Source organism: Heliangelus exortis, chromosome 4 (assembly GCF_036169615.1).
Source record: "Heliangelus exortis chromosome 4, bHelExo1.hap1, whole genome shotgun sequence".
Taxonomy (NCBI): Eukaryota; Metazoa; Chordata; class Aves; order Apodiformes; family Trochilidae; genus Heliangelus; species Heliangelus exortis.
This window is the reverse complement of record NC_092425.1, coordinates 22,159,399-22,175,893: the sequence shown is the minus strand read 5'-3', so window position 1 is coordinate 22,175,893 and position 16,495 is coordinate 22,159,399. Positions and strand designations below refer to the sequence as shown.

At 36.6% G+C, this 16,495-nt stretch overlaps 1 protein-coding gene across 2 annotated transcripts in view; it reads left to right on the top strand.

The window, feature by feature from the left end:
* Window positions 1–16,495, top strand: part of SORBS2 (sorbin and SH3 domain containing 2) — a 164,298-nt gene that overhangs the window by 24,165 nt on the left and 123,638 nt on the right. Inside the window, exon 2 of one of the 2 annotated variants that reach the window (XM_071743324.1) lies at window positions 4,513–4,618. The gene's annotated coding sequence lies outside the window, so the exon portion shown is untranslated. Of the gene's footprint in view, window positions 1–4,512; window positions 4,619–7,974; window positions 8,013–16,495 lie in introns of those variants that run through there. The other variant, XM_071743314.1, reaches the window with a different exon arrangement.

Below are 16,495 nucleotides of genomic sequence, written 5' to 3'. Positions count from 1 at the left end.
AAAGATTGGTTTTGGGTCCTCAGTTATCAAACTAAATATTCAGTAGTGGAATTAAATCTGGTTTTGCCAAAGGTCACCAGCAGAAAATGGGGTACTAGCCATCTTTCCAGCTTCTGTTTAGAGAAGAGATTAATTTTCCAGAGATGTATTGGCCTGGTAAGCATTTTACATTGCTTTGGTTTTAGGATCTTGGTTCTCAAGCATCAAAAAGGTCACATATTCATAGATGTTGCCTCTGTATCAAAGCCTTTTACATCCTGAGAAATATTTAGCATGAAGACAGTCAATGGCAGCTTTTAGCTTTTGTAGGTGTTCTCCATTATATCAAGATTCCTGAAAAGCAATTTTAAATTGTATGGTAAACTCAAATTATACTAACAGAGCTTTTACAAAACTTCTTTCATTAAAAAAATATGGCTAGGGTGTCCTTACCTAAATTTTTAGTCTTCTTTAAGTGTTTTTTTTCAAACAGCCGACAAAATTTTATTATAACTGGGGACAGGGAGTAAGGGAGGAGCAGACTTAAATTCCAGTCAAAAATGAGACCTGAATATAGCTAGAAACAGATGGTGTCTTTTAAAGTGAACACAGCCTTGCTGTTCTAGAGAACAGCAGAGGCAACTCTTCATCAAACATCTGCCATTCTGCACAAATATCAGCTGATGCTAATGAAGTGAGAGCATGATTCTTCGTACTTGATATCTTGATCCGTGTCTTTCAAACGTGTGAGTTGTCACTTCCATAACATATTCAGAAGGCTTCCTGAACACTCTGCTGAAACAGAGATTGTGTGGTAAGTCTTGGCTGGCTCTTGAGTGCTTTCTGAGGAACACATTCCAAAGTTTCTCTTTTCTCTTTTGAATGAACACATTCAAAGTTTCACATTCCAAGCTTTCTCTTTTTGATCTTCCTTTTCGAATTCCAACTTTTTCTAATGACTTATATCAGGATGAAGCATTCTTATATCAAAGATGGAGAGAAAAGTTTAATAACTTTATTGTTACCTGATTATGTTTGTGAGGAGGGCCATCCACCATTAACTGTTTGAAGGAAATGGTGGAAAGAATTCTTCAGACAGGATGAAGCACTCTGCTTTTTTTTCTGTGGAGAGCTATTTGGGGATATATTGAGATACTGGACAACAGATTTGTTTATGCTGGAAACCAATGTGCTTACAGTATAAATAATAACGAATATTAAAAAAAAATACAGGTATAATTCTATTGTATGAAGTTCAACAAACTTCACTTTCCTCTGAAAATTTTGTTAAAGGTGAGAGTTCTTTAACCAGAGCTTCTGTATGGGAATTATAAAGCCACAAAGAGGTGCTAAGATAAACAGAAGGCTGGAGCACCTCTCCTACAAAGACAGGCTTAGGAAGTTGGAGTTCTCCATCCTGAAGAAGAGAGAGGGCTCTGGAGGGGCTTCATAGCAGCCTTTCAGTACCTCAAGGGGAACTACAAGAAAACTGCAGAGGGACTTTTTACAAGGGCATGTAGTAATAGGATAAAAGGTAATGGCTTTGAGCTGAAAGAGGGTGGTTTTATATTAGATATTAAGAAGAATTTTTTTTTTTTTTTTTTTATTAAATGGGGGTGGTGGAACACTGGAACATGTTGCCCAGGGAAGCTGTGGATGCCTGCTCTCTGGAATTTTTCAAGGCCAGGTTGAATAGGGCTTTGAGCAACCTGGTCTAATGGAAGGAACAGCAAGATGATCTTTAAGGTCCCTTACAACCTTAACCCTGAGACAGAAACATGCAATTCATTCACTGAATAGATATATGTGTAGAATAATACTAAGAAAAAAGTCATTATACCTAATTGTCTACAGTGTTCATCTACGTAGCTTAAAATGTACACAAGGAGCCTTCTCAGAAGGAGAATTCTTCTTCAACCATTCCATATGAAGCTTGAGTGACTCAATTGAGTTTGAAACATTAGGTCTAGAAAAGTTGAGATAACCATTATATGAATAAGTGCAGTGGAGCAGGTATGCAGCTCTCTTGTCTGTTACCATGTTGAACAATTTTTTCAAATCTCTCGTCTATCTAGATGTTTTCTTCTAGTTTATCAGGATTCTGTCTTATAGCATCTGGTCATGGAGCTCTTGGAGACTTGCACCAAGTGTCTACAAAGGCAGTGGAACTGTTAACTTCTTGGTCCCTTTGAATTGCTTAATACCAGCCACTGATTAAATCACATTGCAGTGTGCCACTAAAAATGGTATGCTTTGTTTTACTGTTGCTGATAGCCACAAAATGGAATATATGATTATTATCAGTCTGAAAAGCATAAAGTGATAATCTTGGATGTAGACGTATTTGTTTTACTAACAAACATACAGCTTTATTTGTCTTTGTGATGTGAGGTAGTATATATGATATTTATGGCATCTAATGGTTCCTGTACATAAAGATCATGTGCTTTAAGTGCTGGATACAAATCAGATCTCAGTGTATACCAAAACAGTGCCTTTGTCACATTTATTAAGTGCTATAAATACTAGTAAGTAAATTGTTATTTAGACAAACAGAGCATATGTGAAGAAACAAGGTACCAAAAGGAGCAAAGTGCTGATGGTAAATCAGATAATGTTAAATCTGCCTTCTGAGAAAATGCTTCAGAAAAGGAATGCTGTACTGTAAAGCATTGTATATTGGATTACTTCTGGGCTAAGTGGATACTGCTAATAATGATTTTAACATATTCTTCTATTTTCATATTTGCATAGCATTAGGCACATGCCTGTTTGGCGTTTTAGTTTGGAAGCACCAGATGAAAGCATTACAGGTAGCAAGGGAATGTAGCATCTGACAGTAATACTCTGGCACACACTGATCTCAGATTTATTTGCAAGCCATACTTCAACCTGACCATTATAGCCTGGAGGCTGGCTGTAATTCACACGTGGATACACTGGCTGAAACTGAAGCTATTGGAGTCCTTAAAACTCTTTGTTCCTGGATCTCAAGTTAAATTTAAACTGAACTTTTTAACTTCTGTGAATAAGTTTTATGGTAAAATAATAGCCCTAAATTAGCCATTTGGAATGAAGCAGTAATAACAATTAATTTAATGTGTTGGTATTTAGAATTTGGGGAGTTATGGTTTTTTGTTCTGGCTGCTTTTTACTACAGTAATAGTTTGGATCAAATGGAAGGGATACTTTTGAGCTAATCCAGAAAGAATTTTTGCTGTATTTTCACACTTGACATGTTTCTAATTGTTGTAATTATATTATAGCTAATTATTTTTATATAAGTCTACAGGAACAAATATGCTTTTGGTGTTTTTTTTTTTTACATGAGCGTTACTTTAGTATTTTAATAGTTTTCTAAATAACTTGGGTGTCTGGCATCCTGTTTCATATGTCAATAGAACTTTTGAATAATTACTTTTCACAAATAAATCAGAAATTAAGGTGACTTGTGGTGTTCTAAAATATTTTCAAATGAGAGTTCCTAAGTAGACTTGATTGGAAATTTAATAGATATTGAAATATTTTGTAATTTCACCACACCAGCCTGTTTTTGGTTTTGAGCAGAGAGTACTTTCAAATCTCACAACTTTTCCTCAATTAGAAGGAACAAGCTTTTCAGTGGCAGTGCCTAACTGTGTAGACATTTATAAAAAGTTGTTCTGGTGAAACAAAGTAAATTGTCAGTCAGAATTTCTGAGACATACAGAGGGACATCTTGGAAGCTTCTTCCTGCCAGAAGAATCTGCAAAAAGTTAAACACCAATGGTGCTTTTCTACCGGTTTAATTTATCTGTGTTGTCTGAAACTTTAAAGTGATTATCTTTTATGTACCCATCAAGATGCCTTTGGGTCTTTCCCTATACTCACTGATTATTTTTCCATAATGGGAGGGTAAAGTGGCTTGCTGGGAATATGACAGAAGAGAGCAGGGAGATCTTTATTGAATGTCCCTTCTAGAAAAAAAGAAGAGCCAGCAGCTTCAGGTCACTAAGCTTCCCAAATAACATCGGTGCTGAAACTGGAGCTTAAGACGCAAAATAGAAACAAACTACTGGCTTCAGTCTTGGTAAACTGATATGTCCTGAGATGTGTATATCAGCCAGATAAGATGCTGGAATACATCATGTGAGCTCTTGTCTTAAGAAGGTAAAGCATCTTCAGAGATGACTAAATGCAAAATGTGTTTTTCACATAAAAAATATCTGTGGTGGTTCATTTCCTGAGATACAGGGAATAGTCCTCAAGGTCATAGATTTCCTTTTAGCAGTGTTTCATTCGTCATCCACAGTACTTGCTCTCTGCTCTTTCTGTTTCTTTAAATAAAAATTTAACAATGAACAAAGTTCTTTTGCTATGTATTTCCTGATTTTTTTTTTTTTTTTTTGAACTTTGGTTGGGAGGCTGGTTATTCTGTTGTGCATTTTCATTTTGATTGTAGGCAAGCCCATTGCTGCTGAAAATAGCTCAAATGTGCTTAGAACAGAAAAACATCAGCCAGCAGCTCAAATTCTTTCTCTTTCTCTTTTGCAGACTCTTGCATGTGAGTTAAATTCATTTTTTGAGAGAAACTTCCATAAAGGGCTAAATAAACACAAAGTTCTTCTGCTCTTGAGACACAGCTAAAGTCATCTGTCTGGTAAGTCATATTTTTCCTAAGGGTTTGTGTTTCTTCCTGCCCTTACAACTTGCATTCTTGAGTTTCTAATTAGTGTTCAGAGAAAACCATCTTCTGCTTGTTAGTAGTTCAGTGGCATACTCTCTATTAAATATGAAGACTAATCTGCAAAGGCATTACTGTACTGCCTTTTTAAGCTTCAGAATAGTAACTATGCTTTGGTATAAGTGGAGTTTTAACTATTTATCTACTAGTTTGTTCTCTTTGCTGTAATGAAAATATTGCATGTTTTAAAGAAAAACTGGTGATCCTACTGCTTTGAAATTATTCACTTGTTTGAATTTGTATTACAAAGTAGTTCCGGTTCAAGTCAGAGTTTAAAAATAAACTTTCCCAGCGATTTATTCATGTCTTCATTGCTTGCTGGTTTCATCTTGTGTAAAATGGGTTCATGGTATTAATGCAACAGTGTAATTTTCTTGCTGATGTGCCTGTTTCATAGGACAGTAAGCATGCTTCTCAATAGTCTTTAATTTGATAATAGAATTTGTAACAAAATTTTATTAAAGAGATTTGTGACTTACAGAGCTTCTTCAGACTGGAGTTGTAGTACTTGAAACAAATCTTTTTTTCTTTGTTTATGAGCGGTTAACTGAGTACCACCCAAAAAAAGAAAAAAAAAAGTTTTTTTCCTTTGCTGTCTATTTTCATTCTTTATTGTGCTTAAACTGAAGAAAATCTCTGAAGAGCAAAAGATTTTTACTCAGTGCTGTGACTTTTCTAAGCAATTGGCCCTACCATTAAATGGCAGCATATATATACCTAGTCCATCTGATCACATATGCTGTGGTGCTTTGGCTTGCCACAAGTCCTGTGACTTCTGTGCTGCGTGCCCTGGTTCTGTACAGCTCATTGTGCAGGCTTTGCTTTAGCTGTAACTTTAGCTTATTTTAAAAATATTTTGAAATCTCATGTGATATTTAAAAGTAATTTTACCTTTCATGTAAAGCAGACAGATTAGTGCTTTCACGTAAAAGCTGTTTTGGGTCTTTGCAATTAATATAATTTTTAGTAAGAAGCTTTCCAGGTCTTAGTTTTTCGTTTTGCTTTTTTCATAAAAAGAGAAAAGTGAAGCCTATCTATACATTTTATGTAGCATATCTTTTTGCTATAAATACAACAGTTTGGATAAAAATCAGGAACTTTTTAAATAGTTTTTCAGAAAAAGAAAAACCAAGTCTGGTTCAGTTGTAATGTTTGCAGTGATGTTTGTTCCGATATTTGAGAATCATGGATCTAATTCTGCTTTTTCTTTCTTACAATAGTAGATACTGATGGTGTAATATAGGTATCCACTTGAAACCATGGGAATTTCAGTACCAGCTGTACTTTGTTTGAAATCAGACAGTTTCTATTCTTTTCCCCTCTCATTTTTGATTGATTTTTTTTTTTTAAGATCTTCCCTATAACTATCTTGTTGTCACATAAAAAGCTGCTTCCCTAATCCTGCAGACCTTGTACTTCCTAAATTCTTTTTCCCGCGGTCTAGTGAATACTTGTCTTACCTTGATTTCTTGTGTATAAAAAGAACTTGTCACCTGAGACTTCAGAAGAAGCTGAAGCTTCTGAAGGAACTCAAGATGCTTCAGAGACCATCATGCTGTAGTTACTGATTGAACAATGCAGACATTTGTGGTCCATTAACATCTCCAAAACACATAGCTGGAGGAGAAATTACACAAAAATTGGCAGCATAATAGAATATTCATCAAGTAATAAAAGCAGTGGTTGAATAGTGTAAAGGGCCAAGAATTGTCTATTAATGGTAATTTTTTTTAATTCATGTAACTATGAAGTTACTATGTAAGACCAAGTTTTTGCTTGGCAGTTAATTTTTGACTAACAGACTTAAAGGAACTTGTATCTGGCATGCTAACACAACCCAAACTTTAGCTGAGTGAACTTGGCACTAAGTTTGACTAAAGGGAGGAAATCTCAAGAGAGCAGTGGAATTTTTTCCTTTGAATAAGTCTACTGCTGCATTCACAGGGAACAAACAGTAACATTTTGTGCAGGTTTCTACTTTTGACAGAGTGTCTTTGTTCACTTCCCAAAGGTGATATCAAATACATACTGAGAAAACTAAACTTACTTATTTGGATTTTTTGTTTTACTTAATGATACGGTCCCAGGGAACCCATTAAGTCTGAAATGGCCTAGCACTGTTGTTTGTAATTCTTTGTGTGTGATGAACAAAGGTGCAGTCGGAACAGTTGTTTAGGTTAAATAAATAAACCTGTTCCCTCCTTACTGTTTTTGTGAGCTCAAATAGAAAGGTGGGAGGCAAGTGTATCTATAAGCATTTTGTGGTAGAATTATTTGATCAAAGTGCCTCAGAAATTGTTTCTATCTTGCCAACAGAATTTTTTTTACAGGAAGTGTATAATAACTGAACTGTTCTTTGAGAAGCAATAACAGACTGTGGTAGCTTGGACAAAGACCTTAAATGAATATGCTGTTTAGTCACAATGTGTCAATGTTGCATCCACTGCCTCATCGAAGTTTGATTCACTTATGAATGGCAATAGGATTTGCTGGTATCTCTTCTGCGTGAGATTCTGACCCATGTTCTAAAGTGACAATATTATATCAGCAGACCATAGAAATCTTTTGAAACTGCATGGGTCTAAAATGTGTGTCTCTTGTGCCAGAGAAGAAAAAGTGTTTTGAAAACTGGAGAGTAAGACCTGGTGATAGAGGAAATAAGGCCGAGTGAAAGGCCATTATGTTGATGCCCCTTCCATTTATTTACTTCAGACTGGGGAAACACCTAATTGCAGATGCTAGGAGCATGTGTATTTGCATTTGAGACCTATGAGTTGTGTCTGCACTGAACTTACCTGGCCAGATGCTGTTCTCAGATGGCAGTAGATATCTCTGGAAAAAGTTGGTGATGTAATTCTGTATGTAATTATGTATGTTCTGCTTTAGAAGAGTGTAATTTATAGGGCTCCCTGCTTAGCTCCTGTCTGCAGTAATGAAAGATGGCAATGCCTCTTTCTTAGCTCTGGGGTTAGGCAGTGCTGTCTTGGTAGATCCAAGGGAACTAGGAACTGACAGGTTTCCCAGATTTTCAAAGTAGCCTTATCTCATCATCACTGACCTGTGGTTTGAGGGAAGAGGGTAAAATTGATAACTTCATTAATAATCAGGTATAGCAATAAGCATCTTCTGTCAGGATTAGTAATTTGAACTGTAGTGTCCAAGCTCTTAGTTGGTTAACCTTTCTTTAAAAAAGCCCTGTCTTTTGAGAGGGGTTTTTTTTTCAGATTCTGCAACCTCAAAAGAATTCATTTTCCCATCTTAAAAACAAACAAACCACCAAAAGAAAAAAACAGTTGACAGTCAAAACCAGGTAATTTTTTGCATATGTGAAACATACAGTAGTAGTTTGATTTTCTCTGCTGCTTGAGTCTGCAAAATACTGGTGTAGTAATAAAGCTGTGTGATTCATAGTAGAGAACTGTCCTGTTTACTCACCTGTGTGCTAGTAGTTTAAAGAGAAAAGCATGCTTATGCTCTGCCTCTTCTTAAGTAAGCACTTAACCATACATCTAATAAGAATGCTTTGATCTGTTTTCAGGGTAGCCTTCATAAGGCTTTAACTGCTTATGTTTGTATGTAAGACTGCAGTTGTCTTTTCTTATTAGTGGCTTAAGAATTAGTATGTTTCCTTAGTGGCTTATGGCTCTAAATGTTTAAAGCTGTTTAGAAGGCTGTGTCGTCCATACTGCTGGAGGCACCTTCAGCACTTAAGCTGCTTCCACACTTGAGATTGCTGATAACCTGTTCAACAGAAAGGTTTTCTTACTCCCTATTAAAAACTCATTTAGTACAAATACATCTAAAAAGGAACCACCCTGGTGCAAAGGATACTCTTAACATGCTCACTTTCCCTAGTTTGTAAAACAACAGCTGACAAAGGTCCTCGCTTTTGGAGTGAAGTGTAAGTGACAAGTTCCTGTCTGCAGGAAGCCTCTCAGCTTTGGAAGTGCCCCATGAGGCACCTGAATAGGATTCACTCTCTTGTGTGGCTCCTCTCAGTGGAGCTGGGAGGTGAGATACATCTGGATGCTGCAGAACTCTATGTGAGACCCTGTGTCTCTATCAGGTCCCTGGATCTGCTGGAAAGCAGTGAATTTCTTCTCCAAAATCAAAGGAAGTAGAAGTGAGAACAGTGGATATAAATAGTATCTATCTAATAAAATATTGTTATCTTTCTTACTTCTTGGGAGGAAACAGAGGAGGCAAGAATGAGAAGATAAGCTATGTTGCTTGTGTGAAGGAACAGTTGATTTGGAAAGCCAGTTCATCAGTCTTGGTAACTCTTAGTCTTTCAGTACAGCTGAGTTCTTAAATGCAGAAGGATTTTTTCAATAGTTTTATACCCTTCAGTATATCCAGTTAGCTAGTTAATCATTCCACAGTGAGAGTTAGCCAAATAAAGGCAGCTGGGAATTGTTGTCAGAGGTCCATTTGCTCTCAAAATTATGAAAAATCACCTTTTTCTTTCTACTTCCTCTCCAAGCCCTGCACAAAGCTTTCTAGTGCTGAAAAGGGAAGCTGATGGCTGATTTTTGGAACATTACAGCTCAGACCCAAAGTAACAGTTTAAAAGAGAGAATAAAACTTATGTAAGACTTTGTTAAACATTAGAATATGAGATGTGTGTATTAAACCAGTATCACAGATGCTATGGCTTAAAGCCATGTCTGGGAACATTCTGATGTGCTGAAAGACAGTGTTTTTGCCTGTGACAAAGAGGGTGATTACAAATGACAATAGATTTATGGAAGCAGAATTAAATTAATATTTAAAGATTTTTGAAAATAAACTGTGTCCCAACTGTATCTGCAGTCAGATTCCTAGAATCTTACCTGCCATTTAAGAACTGAGTGTTTAGATCACCGCTTCATACTGATACCTCTCGGAGTAGTTGACAGTAATGGATTCACACAAAACATTTTACAGAAATGGCTTTGCAGGAAATGAAAGATGTTTTATTAAAATTGAGTAGATGTACAACTTAGTCTACTGTTTGAACTGGGATTCAGTTTTTTGTTTTAAGGATTATGTTTCTGAAAAGCACCATCATCATCAGCCCATTTAAAAAAACAAAACAAAACAAACACCACCAAAAAAAAAAGCCAAAAAACCCACCACACACACACACACACATACACAAAAACAGTCTTGGAGTTCAAAGGCTCAAAAAAGTGTAAGTAGGAAAACATGTTTGAATCCTAAAATGTGTATTGATGTACTACAGATAAGCCATACTGAATTACTTTGAAATCCGGAACATGATGTCCTGTGAAGTTTGCTTTTGCTAGTGGCAAAGGTTGCTGTAAGCCTGCCTCCCCATCCTTATCTGGATTTCCCTTCTTTATGTAAATAGGATAGGTGTAAACCCATTGACTTGGAAATAATTGTGAGGTTTCTTGCTTTGTAGCAGCTGACTGCATGGTGGTTTTCTAGCAAAACACTTAAGTGACAGGCGGCAGGTCAGCATGATGTTGATCTGTCTTCCCGTGATCCTAGAAGCTTCATCCAAAGGACATCCAATGTCTGGATTTCTGCAGTGAGAGGTGCCAAATGTTTGTTTTGTAAAACCAAATGATTGGTCAAGAAACATTTGTGTCTGTTGAAATACACGTGAAAACATACAGTAGTACTAAGGACTGGGTAAAACAGCTGAAATGAACCAAAAGACAGCTTCTAATCAGAATTTGAACAAAAACTGTAAACTTATTTCAGGCTGATTATACTGTTGTTATGTGATACTGGTAAGGAGTGTGCCTTGTCAGATTTCCAGATCTTTGTATTCCTTAGGTTCAGGTGGAATGAAAAGTATTGGTGTCAAAATAAAGCTCTCAGTTTTGAAGTCTGTTCCATGCTAAGCGATAGTATATGCTTGATCAAAACAGTTATTTAGGGTTGGAGAACTCTTTCAAGTGGAAATCTGGGCTCCTTTGAATTAAGTCCTTTACAGGCCAACAAACACAACAATGCAAGTTTGAAAGACCTTTGAGTCAGATGGTTGAACTACTTATTACAAAATGTTTATTCATTGCATTTAATAACTTGTCTGTCAATTATCTGGCAAGCCAGGGTGACCTGGACAAAGGTTGTTCTTATTCTTAAGGCTTTATCTCAGAAATAGAGATATATGTGTCACAAACTGCTATTATGCACTTGCAAGATATTCAGTGTTACAAACTCTGTCTACCTATCTGGTCAGAAATAACATGACCTAATGCTTAGTCTTATCTTTGAGGATGGTTAAACACCAATGAAATCAATAGGACACTGGCAAAATATTTTGCGGGAGAGAATTGCACTGGCTGAGGTTGTGTAAATGGCTTCAGTTATTTTAAATGGTATTCCTTTGTTTTTTATGAACTCAAAATGCTTTTGCACATATTGGCATATATAGATTGAGGCAGAAAAAAATAGGCAGAATAAGAAATTTTAGATTTGTTTATTTTATGAGGTTTCAGGATGATTTTTGAGTTCAGTCAAAGAGGCACTTTCCTTGATCAAATGCTTCTCACCAAATAGGAATGAGATGAGTTTTAACTTCAGTATCTCTTTCTTCAAAGAGAACATCTTTCCCATCTGTTACGCAACAGTAATAATATTGGCATGAACCACTTCAAAAATTTAAAAAACTGGATCCTTTGTATTTAACACCTCTGATTCTGGCACAGTAGGTGCTAAATGATACTTTGTGTTTTGTTAAACTGAAGGAGTTCTTGTACTCAGTTTTTTAAATTTCCTCCCTGTTTCAGTTTCCCAGTTGTTGCCTTCATGCATCCATTTTGATTACATGTAAGTCACTATATCTAAGGGCATTGCCATGCACAGTAATGGTAAACTGTGTTCCACAGCTAACAGAGGAAATCTCAACAGAATTAGAAACACAACATCCTGCACTAAGTCTGTACACCTCATCTATTCATTGATTTTTCTGGCAATAACTTTTCTGTGTGTAAACCACTCTGCTTTCTTTCTCTTTGTAACTACTGTATCATAAGCAGACATGCCTGAGTTGTAGTTCTTTCTCTGTTGTTATCACTGTGCATTTTCTCAGTTGTTGCAAATAACTTTCACATTCAATTCCATGAATTACACTGTATAACAGTTAACAATTGTAAATTCCTTTCTGAAATCTCAGAACAGTAACTCTTTCCTAAAAAAAAAAAAAAAAAAAAAAAAAAAAATTATTATTCAAATGGCACACATTTTCACATCTGTAATATGAAACTGAAATATGAGATATTTCTATCAGAATTATTCCTGACAATTTTTAGTAATACACTGTCCATCCTATCTGTCACTGCTATAAAGGTGGTGAACAAAGAAAACTGATAGCCTCTTGTTTGGAGAATACAAAGTGTCATTACACTTTGTAATGTAGTGAGGATGGCCTTGACACTGAGAGCTTCTGTGCTAATATTAAATGCCAAGGTGGCTAGCATAACCATGCAAGTCACTGTCCTGCTTTGGGCAAGTGGATAAATAAAGAAACCAAACTCAAAATTGAGTGTAATACCATTCAGTTTGCATCACAGTCATGTGATGCACAGACATGTCAACCTTAGTTTTTCAGTCAGCTCTTTGACAGCTCCCTCCATTTCATGCTGTTATTGGCAAAGTGTCGTTGCTTTTTACACCAACGCTGATAAAAGTCACTACGTTGTTATTTTCTGTATGACCTTTGCATGTACTGTGTAGTGGAATTGCTCTGTTCCCCCCTAAAAGCAAGGGATGACAAATAATGTTACTTTGAATTAGAGACTAATAAGACACTGTTGCTAACCATAGATTGCTTCATTTTAATTAATAAATGTTTTGCCTGTCAACAGCATGCGGGGAAGCAACCAGGCCAAAAAAGAGAGAATAGCAAATACAGACCTGGATTGCTAGTTTCAGTCAAATCCAGGCAAGTTGTCATGGCACATGGTTTTGATAGCTTAGCAATTTGGTTTGTCTGAAGCCAGTTAAACACCTTAGTTCATTTGAAATAGGTACTTGTCTGCTGGCAAAGTAGTAGCTCCTGAGATGAGACCTCATGGAGCTCCAGTCTGGCCACAGCCTCTTCTGTGTCTGGAATGAGCAAGGAATTGAAACTGGTCTGTCTCTCTGTCCCTACAGGGTCAGCCCTAGGTATATTTATCAAGTGAAGCTAGGATGGATTTGTTTTTACTATTCATTCCAAACATTTTATGTGAAATAAATACAGCACTGATTTTTTTTTTCCCTTGGTAATGTGTGAGGTTTAATGACATTTCAATATCCAACTGCATATTTACAAGACATACTATGGAGCAACAGTAACTGAATAAAGCTTTGCTACAGAATTGCACACAATTGGAAGAGGTATAGGTATGGTCAGAGTATGGAAAATTAAGATGGTGTGTCAGACCTCAAAATCTGCCATGTAAAGACCTCCTTTTGAACAAGACATCTGGATTTTCGTTAATAAACTTATTTCTGACTGTTTTGGTTTTTTTTTTTTTTTCCTAAGGCATAGATTTAGCTATGGATATGGATTTAAGGGAGGGGAAAAGGACAAGTTATAACAACAACAACAACAAAATCTGTTTTTCCATCAGAATGGGCTTAGCTTGACACTTCAGTTCAGGCTGCTCTTCAAAAATCTGTTTAGAATAGTTGTGCCTTGATCCTCGCTAAATAATTGTTTTTACTAACTATGAATGAACTTGAGGAATCTTTCCTTTCTTAAAACCTTGTTAAATGTAGCACACTACATTTTCTTATCTGTATTGCAGGTGCATGTGGCAATGTTGATGCATTGTTCTTTGTGTGTGCTGAGGGCTGTGAGAGGTCAGACCAGGTCTCTAGATTTTCTACTCCAGGGGCAAGTCAGTTCCTTAACTTTAGTGCTGACTTGGTCATTTTCTCTCAACACTTCCATTATTGGCCAATCTTCAGTGGCAGTTTTTTCAGTCCTTGGGTTACGTTACCTGCTGAGAGAGCTGACCATAGCTGTTTGCTTGTTAATAATTGGCTTTTTTGAAAATGCCAGTGAGTTAGTTTTAGTCTTCTGATCATTGAAAAGTTTTCCTTCACAGAGATGTTACTGCTAGCTGCTTTATTCTGCAGCGTGCTGCATAACCGGGTGGGTAGGGAACTGGATCCCAAATCTTTCATTTTACTGTGATTTACATAGCCAGTGGCTTATTTCTACCAGTGTTGGATTACCATGGAGAGGTGTCATAGAGGACAATAAACTTCACCTGTTGTAGGTCAAGATGTCTAAATATGCATTATCTCTAATGCTTGATCTGGCTAATGAAGAGAGCTGACAATGATACTTGATACTCCTTATTAACAGATCAATTTTTAGAAGCTGTGTCTTTTGTTCATCTGACCCATGAATCTCATTCTGTTTGTAAAAGAAAATGAACAAGTGCAAAATCTTTTTTTTTTTTTCTTCAGCGTACTAAAAATTGCAAGTATCTGTTATCAAAATAAGTGGATCCAGACTCTTTTGAAAAATACATAGTTGTAACAAGAGGGTCCTAAAAGACCTGTTAAATCTGTATTAAAAAATGAGTCCGTCTTGAGGGAAAACAGTTCTGTACTTCAGGGCAATCTGAAAGACTTATTTGATACCAATGAGTTTTAGAAGTAGGACAAATGTTGATGAAGAATGTGAGAAACTTTTGCTGCTCTTGTGTCAAAGAATGTTTCTGCATTTTAGACCCTTTAAGTTTTTGGCCTAAATCATCTTTAATTTTGGCATAATCCATTCTTTCTGTAATGAAATCCTGCCTTAGAGATAATAAACTATACTAACAAATATTCTGCTTATAATTGCTAGGATGCACTTTTTATTGCCTGAAGGGGTGGAGAACTTCAGAAGCTTCATTTAGACCTTTGGTATTGCCATCTCTTTTTTTTCCTCTGCTGCTGTTTTTGCTTGTCAGCTTGAAAGCTTCAGAGTGGCTTTCCAGAGCTGTGCCTTGGAGAATACTGTGATGTTACAAGCTCCTCTGCAGAGGTGAGGAAAGGGCAACTCTCTCAGCAGCTGTGGTGTGGCAGCCACTGGTGTGCCTCAGGCTACAAGCATATCCTCAAAGGTAACTGTACCAATTCCAGTAGCAAATACTACAAAAGCCATCAGATGTAAAGGGTAAAGTTTGTTACATGTGGGGAAGGCCTAACTGAAGGAAAGGAAGGAAGCAGGAACTTGTCTCAAACTTTTTAATGGTGCAAATATTTCAGTGTTTGTCAAATGGGCATTAACATATGTGTGTGAACACAGCCCTTGCACATGCCAAAGAAACTCGCATAGTATGGATGCTATCTCTTAATTCTTCATCCACCCTCCTGGCTGCAGCACAGGGAGACAGCTTCAATCCTGATTGATTTTATTTTTCTGAAATTAAGGGGGGGGGGGGGGGGCTAACCTTGCAGTGGATGGAGTATCTCCTCATCTCCTCCCTGAAGGAATTGTCAAATGCTTCAGGAATAGATACAGCTGCAAGGTAGACACTGTCAGTTCCTGCCTTCAAGGTCTTGATTCTTGCAGGAGAATTATTCCAATTTTCTGGAATGTTTGTGTTTTGTGTTGTGAGTGCCTGTCTAGAAAAACTGAACCTATATTAGTCAGTACTTATTTTTTAGCAATATTCCCTTTGACATCGACAGATACTTAATACTGGTAATAAAAACAGTCTCTGTAGGAAACTTGTTCTGGTTTGGCCAGGCAGTGTATTTGAACTCTTTTTTTAGGGCTAACTCTGAAACTTAATTTCAAGGTACCTTTTAAACTGGGGCTTATTTAGTGACATCTCAGGTTCCTTGTTACAACATTTTAGAGATTGGGCATAGTTTTTATGCAGCAATGTTGCATCTTCATTCACTGATTAAATCTTTTTATAAAACTGGTACTGTTTTGGGCTTTGTACTGCCCTTCTCATACAGAACATAGTGTTTGTAATCAGTCTTCTTTAATCAATCTTATTTAAAAGCTCCAGGTAGATTTTCTCCTGAGTATGGCTGAGTGATGTAGTTTTTCCCTGTTCCTAATGTCAGAATTTATTCACATACGTTCAGTCATATTTATGCCCTTTTCCCAGTCTCCTCCTTTTGCTCTTAGAGAGCAGTAGAACATTATTGCAGTCAGTGCCTAAAGCAGCATAAAGGCTATATAGCTAAGAGCAGAAAAGGACCAGGGATAGGTTGAATATTATTGGGGTAAGTTGCTAAAGACACTAAGAAACCGTGCCTCACTACCTGTTGTTTTATGCAATTTATTGATTCTGCTTTAAAAATTCAATGCAATCCAGAGAACAATTCTTAGATTCTGAGACTGGTATCCTGGCCCTGCTATGAGAGCGTTACCAATTTTTCTAAATATATGCATATATTGTCCCTCATAATTGCAGTTTTGTGACATTGCTTTGCCATGAATCATTATTAAATTCAATAGCCTTTGTAGCAAACAGGGCAGATGTCTTCCTCATTACATTTCTGTCTCTTTTCCAAATCACTTGTTAATTACACATCTGTGATTGTGGTTAAAGGTAACAGCTGTAAGAACAATAGCAAAAACTGGGTTTCCTGACTGTGTTAGAAGGGGGTGATCCGTGCATGTTAATTAACTTGATTTGGTTTTTACCTTATGAAATAAAATTCTGTCCAGTTCTGCCATTTTCATAATGAGAATACTTTTCTTTCAAAAGGAGCCCACGGGTGGAAGGGCAAGGGTGTATTTTTTAGGTAAGGGTGATAGAAATTGTACTGAGCTGACCTTGATTGTCTCATTGCAATATTTTTATACCAAAGTAGGGGTTTAGATCTCGT